At 40.0% G+C, this 10,989-nt stretch overlaps 1 pseudogene; it reads left to right on the top strand.

Annotated features, from left to right (window-relative positions):
- Positions 1-3,245: 3,245 nt before the first annotated feature.
- LOC100658797 (syntenin-1-like) lies at positions 3,246-10,436 on the top strand (annotated as a pseudogene).
- The last annotated feature ends 553 nt before the right edge of the window (positions 10,437-10,989 follow it).

The raw sequence follows: 10,989 nt of genomic DNA, 5'->3' as shown, positions 1-10,989 counted from the left end.
GATGCATCTTAGATGGCCACTTGCTAGTGTTTAAGACCCCAGATGCCACTCAACAAAGTGGGATGCAGAATATTTTCTTCACAGATTTTATTATGCCAATTGACCTAGATGTCCCCTGAAACCATGGTCCCCAGGCCCCCATCCCTGCTACTCTGGCTTTCAAAGCATTCAGTTTATTCAGGAAACTTCTTTGCTTTTCCTTTAGTCCAGTTGTGCTGACCTCTCCTGTATTGTGTGTTGTCTTTCCCTTCACCTAAAATAGTTCTTGCCTACTATCTAATTAGTGAATACTCCTCTCCCTCCTTCCTTTCCTCCCCACCCTCGCAACCATAAAAGAACATTTTCTTCTGAGTTTATACTGTGTCTTGAGCTCTTATAATAATGGTCTCATACAATATTTGTCCTTTTGCAACTAATTTCACTCAGCATAATGCCTTCCAGATTCCCCCATGTTATGAAATGTTTCACAGATTCATCATTTTTCTTCGTCGATGCGTAGTATTCCATTATGTGAATATACCATAATTTATTTATCCATTCATCCATTGACGGGCACCTTGGTTGCTTCCATCTTCTTGCTATTGTAAACAGGGCTGCAATGAACATGGGTGCGCATCTGTTCGTGTAAAGGCTCTTATTTCGCTAGGATATATTCCAAGGAGTAGAATTGCTGGATCTTATGGCAGTTATATTTCTAGTTTTTTAAGGAAGGGCCAAATCAATTTCCAAAGTGTTTGTACCATTTGACATTCCCACCAGCAGTGTATAAGTGTTCCAGTCTCTCCACAACCTCTCCAACATTTATTATTTGGCGTTTTTTGGATTAATGCCAGCCTTGTTGGAGTGAGATGGTATCTCATTGTAGTTTTGATTTGCCTTTCTCTAATGGCTAATGATCGTGAGCATTTCCTCATGTATCTGTTAGCTGCCTGAGTGTCTTCTTTGGTGAAGGGTCTGTTCATATCCTTTCCCATTTTTTAATTGGGTTATTTGTCTTTTTGTTGTTGAGTTTTTGAAGTACCATGTAGATTTTAGAGATCAGACGCTGAGCAGAAATGTCATAGCTAAAAAATTTTTTCCCCAGTCTGTAGGTAGTCTTTTTACTTTTTTGGTGAAGTCTTTGGATGAGCATAGGTGTTTGATTTTTAGGAGCTCCCAGTTATCTAGTTTTTCTTCTGGTGTTTGTGCATTGTTAGTACTGTTTTGTATACTGTTTATGCCATGTATTAGGGCTCCTAGCATTGTCCCTATTTTTTCTTCCATGATCTTTATTATTTTGGATTTTATATTTAGGTCTTTGATCCACTTTGTGTTAGTTTTTGTGCATGGTGTGAGGTATGGGTCTTGTTTCATTTTTTTGCAGCTGTATATCCAGTTATGCCAGCACCATTTGTTAAACAGACTGTCTTTTCCCCATTTAACTGACTTTGGGCCTTTGCCAAATATCAGCTGCTCATATGTGGATGGAATTATGTCTGGATTCTCAATTCTGTTCCATTGCTCTATGTACCTGTTGTTGTGCCAGTACCAGGCTGTTTTGACTACTGTAGCAGTATAATAGATTCTAAAATCAGGTAGTGTGAGGCCTCCCACTTTGTTCTTTCTCAGTAATGCTTTACTTATCTGGGGCCTCGTTCCTTTCCATATGAAGTTGGTGATTTGTTTCTCCATCTCATTAAAAAGTGTCACTGGAATTTGGATTGGAATTGCACTGTATCTAAAAGCGATCTTGCTTTTGGTAGAACAGACATTTTTACAATGTTGTGTTTTCCTATCCATGAGCAAGGGGTATGTTTTTCCACTTAGGTTGATCTCTTTTGGTTTCTTGCAGTAATGTCTTGTAGTTTTCTTTGTATAGGTCTGACAAAAACATTTTTAAAAGGAAAAGAAAGTGACAGTTGCTACTAATCACGGGTCTTCTCGTGTCTTACTAGACAGGATAAGCCACAAGAAGACCCGTGATTGGAAGGTCACTGCTGACCTCTGACAGAGCAGCTTCAGTTATGCTGGGAGGGCCAGGATTGCTTGGAAATGTGAATGGAGTTAAAAGGTGAGGTGGTGATGCAAGGCTGCTCTCTCAAAACATTTATGTTTGCAGTAAAAATACATTTCTAAATATTTAAAATATGCACTCAGGAATTCCTCTTCCAGAAATTTATACTAAAGAATAAATCAGGAAAATGTGTAAAGATTTATTTATAAAGGTTGTACTGTAATATTAGTAATTATAGCAAGTAATAGGAAATAACCCTATGGTTGTGGTTTAAAATAGCTAAATAAATTACAGTGCATCCATACCTTGAAATTTTTTTGTGCAACAATTAAAAATCATTTGTAGAAGAATACGTACCCAACACAGGAAAAATGTCAGGCTACAAAGCAGAACATTCAGAATGCTCTCAATGTTGAAATAAATGAATATTACATATGGAATATGGAGTCCCTGGCTGGTGCAAATGGTTAAGTGCTTGGCTACTTGCCAAAAGGTTGGAGTTCAAATCCACCCAGAGGCACCTCAGTAGACAGGCCTGGAGATCTGCTTCCGAAAGTTTACAGCCTTAAAAATCCTATGGAGCAGCTCTACTCTGCATACATGGGGTCCCCATGAGTGAGAACCAACCTGACAGTAACTAACAACAACAATATATGTATAGAAATAAGATAAGGATATAAACTGAAATGTTAACATTGGTGTCTACCTCTAGAATTCTGATTACAGGTGGTTGAAACAAATGTTTGATTATTTGTACTCTCCAATTTTTCTACTACAAATATGTATTAATTTTGTGATAAAAATAATAAGAACTTGTCAGTAGTGAAAGGAAAAAGGGATTCGTTTCAAGGGAAATCTGGCTGGGGAGGTTCCATAGGATGAGGAAGATTTGAGCTTATTTATGCGTGAAGGGAAAGAAGAGGAGAGACAGAAGCTCTGGGAGAGGGAGTAGCTGGAGGAGCTAGGTCCTGAGAGGGCAGGGGCGGGCCCTGGGGATGAGGGTCTTGGGAGACAACGGAGGATGGCAGAGAACCCAGCAGTAAGAAGGGTGCACAATCACCTGCTTCTTGGTGTGTCACAAGCAGGAAGATTAAGGGGATGGAGGAGAGTGGGGGAAGGTTTACAACAGCTGCTGTGGGAAATTAGGAAGTCAATTAGCAGTAAGCAAAGGGATTGCTCAGGGCCTCCAGGGGAGGGCCCAGTTGCCACTAAGGAGCAGGACTTGATGCCATTGCCAGTTAGTTTATGAGCTATGGTCAAAAAAGAACTGTGCGGCCTGGATTCATCCAAGGAATTTCCAAGTAAGATTCAGAAAATGTGGCCTAGAATTACTACAACCACTAAGGATTGAACTAATGTATTAACTAATTTAAGCTCTGCTTGCCTCTTCTAATTTGGTCTCAAATTGTACAGATACACATCTTCACTGCAATTATTTTTTTCTTCTGGATATTTCCTTTCTTTTTTAAATTTTATTGTTACAAAAATATATACAACACATTTGTCAACTCAACAATCGTAATTATTTTTGGAAATTAATAAATAAGAAAGGGGAGCAAAGGCAGTAATATGAAAAAGGGTTCAAGGAAATGGCACTTTATCCACCAAAATGTTGAAGTGTTAAAACATCACTAGCATATTGGACCGAAATACATATCCAGCTGTTCCCAGGACTATTGGTGCCCGTTCACTTCCTATATGACGTTCTCGTAGTGTCTGATAATAAACAGCTGCCTTGCTCTGGCCTTGCAGGTAGGTGATCAAAAGGTATTCCTCTCTCATAAACAAATGGTATCAGACTTTCCTATCTGACCACACAATCATCATAATTCACCTTGAAGGGGAAATATCAGGAAATTCAAGATAGTTAGCAATCAAACAGAATCCTATTATAATGGCAGCCACTTCCTGGACTGAGGGAAAGGAACTACCATCTACTGAACACCTACTGTGTGCATGTTCTTTGCTAGCCCCTTTATGTTCACTATTCATTTAATCCTCAAAATAGTTAGAATTTTCCTCATTTACTGAAAAATTATAGTACCTACCTCATAAGATGGGTTCAAATATTAAATAATACGTGTAAAGCGCTTAACACTTACCACTCCCCATAAACATTAACCATAATAATGACCATTAGACAGGGCAGATTACCAATAAGCAAGGTACGCACGGGCCCAATTGTGCCTTCCCACCAATCTGCAGTGCGCAATTACATCTATCCCCCACCACATCAAGGATGTAGTGAAATTGCTCGCCACAGATTAGCAAGTCAACACAATTAAGCCCGTGCGTACCTTGCTCAATACAAGCTGGTGCATACTGTGCTTACTAGTTAACCCGCCCCTACTATGAGCCATAATAATAAACTAGCATTTTTGCCACTGTTTGACAAAACAAGGTAGGTCTTATCATTATCCCCTTTTGAGACACATGAAGCTGGTTTAGCCGAGGCTCCAATAAGCTCCCCATTGTCACTATCTCAGCAGTCACTTTTCTCAGGCTCTGCCGGGCTCCCACGCTCCTACTGTAGACTCCTGGTCTCCCTGGCTGCTCCCTAATAACTGCACAGTCCCTGAGCTCACGCCAGTGGTGGGGACAGCCCAGAGGAGCAGCCTGCTCTGGCAAGAATTAATCTGGTATCAAATAATGTGCTGCACATAGAAAAAAGACAGGAAGGAAGGTTCCCAGTAAGTATCTTTGGGATATGGGATTACAGGTGGCTTTGTAAATTGTCTTCAATAAACACATACGACTTTTGAAATGAGAAAAGAATTGTTTATATTTTTAACTGTTTTACCTACACTGGGATGGTAATGGAGATGATATAAAATGGCATCAAGCACCAATTTTAAAAAAGAAAAGTCAATGTTGATTTTTTTCCAGAGTAAATAGGGAGAATTTATCTGAATATTATGCCCTGGATAGCACAGGGAGATTGATCTGGAATAGTTTTCTTTTTTTTTTTTTTTAAAGATAATTATTTGCTGTGCCAGCAATAAACTTTAAATTACTCAAAGCATCCTGAAGACATGGCCCAGCCTCTTAACAAACATCATTTGAACACCCAGGATGTGTCAGACCTGAGCCACAGTGCCCAGAAAACCCTTGCCCTTTGAGCCTAAAATACAGTAGGGTGATCCTGACAGACTGAAGGTTCCTCCCTCACCCTTTCCTACCAACACTTCCACCCCCCATTGTTAATAATTTGGTGTGTATACTTCCAAACCTTCTTCAATGCACACCATATAAAAAATATCCCTTTTACAAATATAGGTACAGAAATTGCTTTTTAAATTCCATATGATGCTACTGACATCTTTCCATATTAGTACATAAAAACCTATCTTTTGTTTTAACTGCTACGGAGTATTCCAAAGTAATAAAAAACCAAACCAAACCAAATCCATTGCCGTAGAGTCGATTCTGACTCACAGCGATCCTATAGGGCAAATTAGAACTTCCCCATAGGGTTTCCAATGAGCACCTAGTGAATTTGAACTGCTGACCTTTTGGTTAGCAGCTTAGCTCTTAACCACTGCACCACTAGGGCTCCATTCCAAAATAAAGGTTCTCATTATTATTTATTTAGCCATATCCTTATTGATGGACATTAAAATTGCCTACAAATTTTTTGCTATTATAAAAAAAGATGCAGTAAAACCTGTGAAAGATGAAACCTGTGTATGGCAGAAACCTGTCAGAGAAGGAAAACTCAAATATTTTTCACTAAAAGGAATGATAGAAAGTGGTAAGACTGCACCCTGTCAAAGGTGGAAAACTTTTGAGATCCAGAAAAACAAGGTAGTCCCATCGCATTCCAGCTCTCACAGGTTTCATTGTACAATAAAAATCCTTGAATTTTTTTCTTATAAGTTTTTGTGACTATTTCTGAAGGACAAATACCTAAAAGTAAAATTGCTTGATCATGTCATACTCTTTTAATTTGTACTACTTTTTTTTTAATCTTATTTTATAGGAGCCCTGGTGGTGCAGTGGTTAAAACACTCAGCTGCTAACCTAAAGGTCTGCAGTTCGAACCCACCAGCCGCAGTGCACTTCCATAAAGATTTACAGCCTCGGAAACCCTAGGGGAGTGGTTCTACTCTGTTCTACAGGGTCGCTACGAGTTGGAATTGGTCCAACACCAGTGGCTTAATCACATTTTATAATCCACTGTGGGCCACCTTAAAGCTTTGCTGGTATAAAATATAAACACATAGAGGGGAATTTACTTTCAAAAGCTACAAAACTGAAAGAGGAAACTGTGTCTTTTCAGTAAGCCCACAGAACTGGAAGTGGGTCGGGAATGTTTGGTGGAGGCCAGTGCGCTCAGTGTCCTCCTGAGGGGAGACAGGGCGGGCAGACTGAGGGATTGTATCCTCTGCGGTCTCCACTCTCTTTTGTTCCTCTATTCTTGTTTAGACAATAGGAAACCATTTTGGACAACTGTCTACGGCTTAAACCAACAAATAAAGGGACGACATTCTAACAGATCAAACTACCCAGCAACAGAGCCAGAAGTCTCCTGAGACAGCGCTGCCTATCACTGGAATTGTTCAATCCAAGGCCAAATGGCCTACAAAGAGGTCACATGGTGTGCTGGTTAAGAGCATGGGCCGTGGAGTTGGGCTGCCTAGGTTTGAATGCTGGTTCTGATACTCGGTTAGCTGGGAGAGCCTCGGGCAAGTTACTTAATTTTTTTGTGCCTTGGTTTCTTCATTGGTAAATTGGGAATAATAACAGGATCTACCTCATAGAGTTATTATGCATCACTCGTTCTCTCCATTTTTAAAAATACCTTCTAAAAGACACAAGAAGGAAAATTAGTTTTCTAAGATTATTACCTTGTAGCAGTTTAAAAAAAAAAATCCCCATAGAAGTTAAATCAGCCAAGAGGAGGCTGGGAGAGGGAAGGCATTCAGAATAAAACACTGATTGAGAAATCTGGCTCCTAATTAGGACTAGGTCAATTCCACGGTTATGTGGGAAGCAGTATAACAAGCAGGAAACTAGCAAAACAGAGGAATTGGAGAGACCACTATGAGATAGAATTCAAAGTACTTCAAGGAAATCCCCTGGAGGGAAGTAGGAAGACAAGCATCATATCCCATTAGGTGAGGCAGACAGAACACTGCATGGGAGTTGGAGGCTGGGTTCTAGCTCTAAATCTGTTACTGTCCCATGCTGGCCAACTGACTTTACCTGTCTGAGTCTCATTTTCTGTATACAAAGTAATTTCTAAGCACCTTATCCCACCAGTTCTCAAAATCTTTGATTCTATCAGTGCTCAAGCTCAAGAGATATTGGATGGGTAGGGCCCTGTTCCTCTTCACACTGAGACACATGAAGGTATGATGAGACATTCAAAACCTCACCAAGGAGGCAAATCAAGAGAATTCCAGGGCTGAGAGATGGAATTGGGTACTGAGGGCTATGTTCTTTAGAAAGCATCCACTTTCAAAGTGGCAGAACCACAGATTGTCAGAAATAGAAAGCATCCAGTCCAACCCTCTCATTCTGCAGGTAAGGAAGAGACTCAAAAGGTTAAAACTAGCCAAGGTCATCAGCCAGGAAGTGGCAGAGCCAGGACTAGACCACAGGACTCTTGACAGACCAGAGCTTTTCCCACTACCTTTGCTATCTCGTATTATGTCAGAGAGCTTGTGGAGGTGTGGGGCTTAGGGCCTAGGACATAGCAAGTGATCAGTTACATTGGGGTTTTGGTTGAACAGCATCCTGGACAGAAGCAGGGCAGGGATTAGGGTGAAGCAAGTGAGGCACTCACCTAGGGTAAAAAATTTAAGGGGGTGGCAAAAAACTCAGTGTTCAAAATAAATACTATTTTAATGTAGCATCAAAAAAAAAAAAAAGTCCATGATAAAGCTGTTAAATGGAAACCTAATCTGTTGCAAAAGACATCTGTAAAGTATTAAAAAGCAAAGATGTCACTTTGAGGACTAAGGTGTGCCTAACTCAAACTATGGTGTTTTCAATCGCCTCATATGCATGTGAAAGCTGGACGATGAATAAGGAAAACCAAGAAACTGACCCTTTTGAATTATGGTGTTGGCGAAGAATACTGAATATTCCATGGACTGCCAAAAGAACGAACAAACCTGTCTTGGAAATATAAACACATAGAAATAGCCAGAATGCTCCTTAGAAGTGAGGATGGTGAGACTTCATCTCACTTATTTTGGACATGTTATCAGGACAGACCAGTCCTTACAGGGGGACATTATGCTTGGTAGAGGGTCAGGAAAAAAGAGGAAGACCCTGAAGGAGATACACTGACACAGTGGCTGCAACAATGGGCTCAAACATAGCAACCATTGTGAGGATGGTGCAGGAGCGGGCAGCTGTCGTACATAGGGTCACTACGAGTCAGGACTGACTTGATAGCTCCGTGTAAGCTTTCATCTTAAACACAGTAAGATATTATTTTTTAAAAATCCATGATGAACAAAATACCAAAATTTTAAAGACAGAATCTGACCCTGCACTTGTGAAACCCTGCCTTACCCTTATCTCACTCTAACCCTGCCTGTGGTTCCAAAAATTTATTTAAAAAAACAGGCAGTAGGCTACAGGCTACAGTTTGCAGATTTCATTTTTTAAAAATATTGCATTAAAATATTATTTATCTTGATTCTGAACTTCTTGAAGCCCCCTTAAATTTTGTGCCCAAGGTGTGTTTCATCCCCCTCGCCCTAGTCCTGGTTCTGAACAAGAGAACGAATTCTCCTCCTCGGGCACAAGTCACCAGAGCTTGCTGTACCTAGAATTCAAGGTTTCCTAACCTGAGCTCCGTGACTCCCACGGGAGTCTGTAGATGTGTTCTGAAGGCCCATAAATCCCCCGATTATAGGCAAAATACTGTGTTTACAAATCTTTTTCCTGGAGAAATGGTCCTTAGTTTTTATCTGAGTCTGAAGGATCCCCAAAACGTTAAGAAACCCTGCCACAGAATGAGGCAGGAAGTTTGCTTCTAATACTCTCACCAGCCCCCATTTTCCTGTGTCTCCACCCCCTTTTATTATACTTCCTGCATAAAAGGAGCCTCTGAAAGGAAAAGACTAATATATTCATTTTCACTGAAGTGCAAAGGATTTGATAACACCCCAAACCCGGGGCACCGTTTATTCATTGTAGCTCAAAAGTCTTGGGCCATTTCCTCCCCTCCATCTTGGAAGTCTGTTTCTGGACCAGGAGAAGGCAGTGGCAAGCAGATCACTACAGCCTAGAAAAATTCTGCAAAAACGTCTATCCATCTCTTGAAGACCTGAAAGTAGACAAAGTAATTCAGGTGCAAGCTGTCTTTTCTGCAAACCCTGACAGCCCATCAACTTTGTCAGAAGCTTCTGCTCCCATCTCTCAAGATGGAAATCTAAATCCTAAACTGTATCTGGAGATCTCTCAATACATGAGTCTGAGTCTAAATGAAGAATAAATCCGTGCAGATATGGCCATGGTCCCTGAAACACCAGTGCAGCGGTTAGTAGCAAGACCTTCCAGTGTGAACTATATGGTGGCTCCTGTAACTGGTAATGATGTTGGAATTCAAAGAGCAGGAATTAAGCAAGGGATTCGTGAAGTTATTTTGGGTAAGAACCAGGATGGAAAAATTTGCCTTAGGCTTAAATCAATAATAAAAAAAAAAAAATCAATAGATAATGGCATATTTGTTCAGCTAGTCCAGACTATTTCGCCATTGTCTTTGGTTGGTCTAAGATTTGGGGATCAGGTACTTCAGATCAATGGTGAAAACTGTGTTTGCTGTAGTTCTGACAAAGCACATGAAGTTCTCAAACACGAGTTTGGAGAGATTACCATGACTTAAGTGACAGGCCCTTTGAATGGACTACTACCATGCATAAGGATAGTTTTGCACATGTTGGTTTTATCTTTAAAAATGGAAAAATAACATCCACAGAAAAAGATAGTTCTGCAACCAGAAACGGTCTTCTCACCAAACATAACATCTGTGAAATCAACAGGCAGAATATCATTGGATTGAAGGATTCTCAAATTGCAGACATACTATCAACATCTGGGACTGTAGTTACAATTACAATCATGCCTGCTTCCATTTTTGAACATGTTATTAAATGGATGGCACCAAGCTTTATGAAAAGCCTGAAGGATATCATTCTTGAGGTTTAAAAGTCAACTCATAATGGAAACTTAGCCAAACTTTTCCAGTTTACTTCTCTGGCAACTCTGTGTTATGCATACTAAGCTTTCCAGGAGCCAAAAAGCATATGCTGCCTGAGGTCTACCTCCCTTACATATGGCTGGGAATCCTACCCTTTGACCTGTATCTTGTTCACACTTCAAGATAGTTGTAGCCTTAACCTGGTTTTACAGATGTGAAACTTTCAAAAGATGTACTGACTTTCATAGAATAGTTTATCTACTGGAAACTTGATGTTTCTACAAGCCATTATGATTAAGATGACTGGTGCAGGCTTAGCTTTGTGTTAGAACCAGTTACCTTTTTCAAGATATGGAGCACTGCTGTTCATATTAATTTATTTCTATGGTATATTTGCATTTTGAATGTGTTGCTATATTACATTTGGAGCTCTGTGGCACAGTGGTTAAGCACTCGGCTGCTAACCAAAAGATCAGCAGTTCCACTCCACCAGCCGTTCCTTGGAAAACCTATGGGGCAGTTCTAGTCTGTCCTGTAGTCGGAGTTGACTAGATGGCAATAGGTTTCAGGTTTTGTTTGTTTGTTTATATTACATTTAGAATGATTGCCTTTGATAGTTTTTTTTTTTTTAAGTCGTGTGTGTATAAAACACCAGTTAAGTAACATTGGATTTATTCCATGTAAGCACTACAGTGTATGTAGACTGCAAGAGACTGTGCTGATTATCATTAAATTTTAACTACCTTCCCTTAATATGCTTGAACTGTCACCTTAACCATGTTAAGCATCTAGAATAAAAGCCAACATATAATTATTGCTGCCTTTCTAAAATCCAAAA

Source organism: Loxodonta africana, chromosome 3 (assembly GCF_030014295.1).
Source record: "Loxodonta africana isolate mLoxAfr1 chromosome 3, mLoxAfr1.hap2, whole genome shotgun sequence".
Taxonomy (NCBI): domain Eukaryota; kingdom Metazoa; phylum Chordata; class Mammalia; order Proboscidea; family Elephantidae; genus Loxodonta; species Loxodonta africana.
Note: the sequence above shows the minus strand (reverse complement) of the source record. Positions and strands in the feature narration are given on the sequence as shown.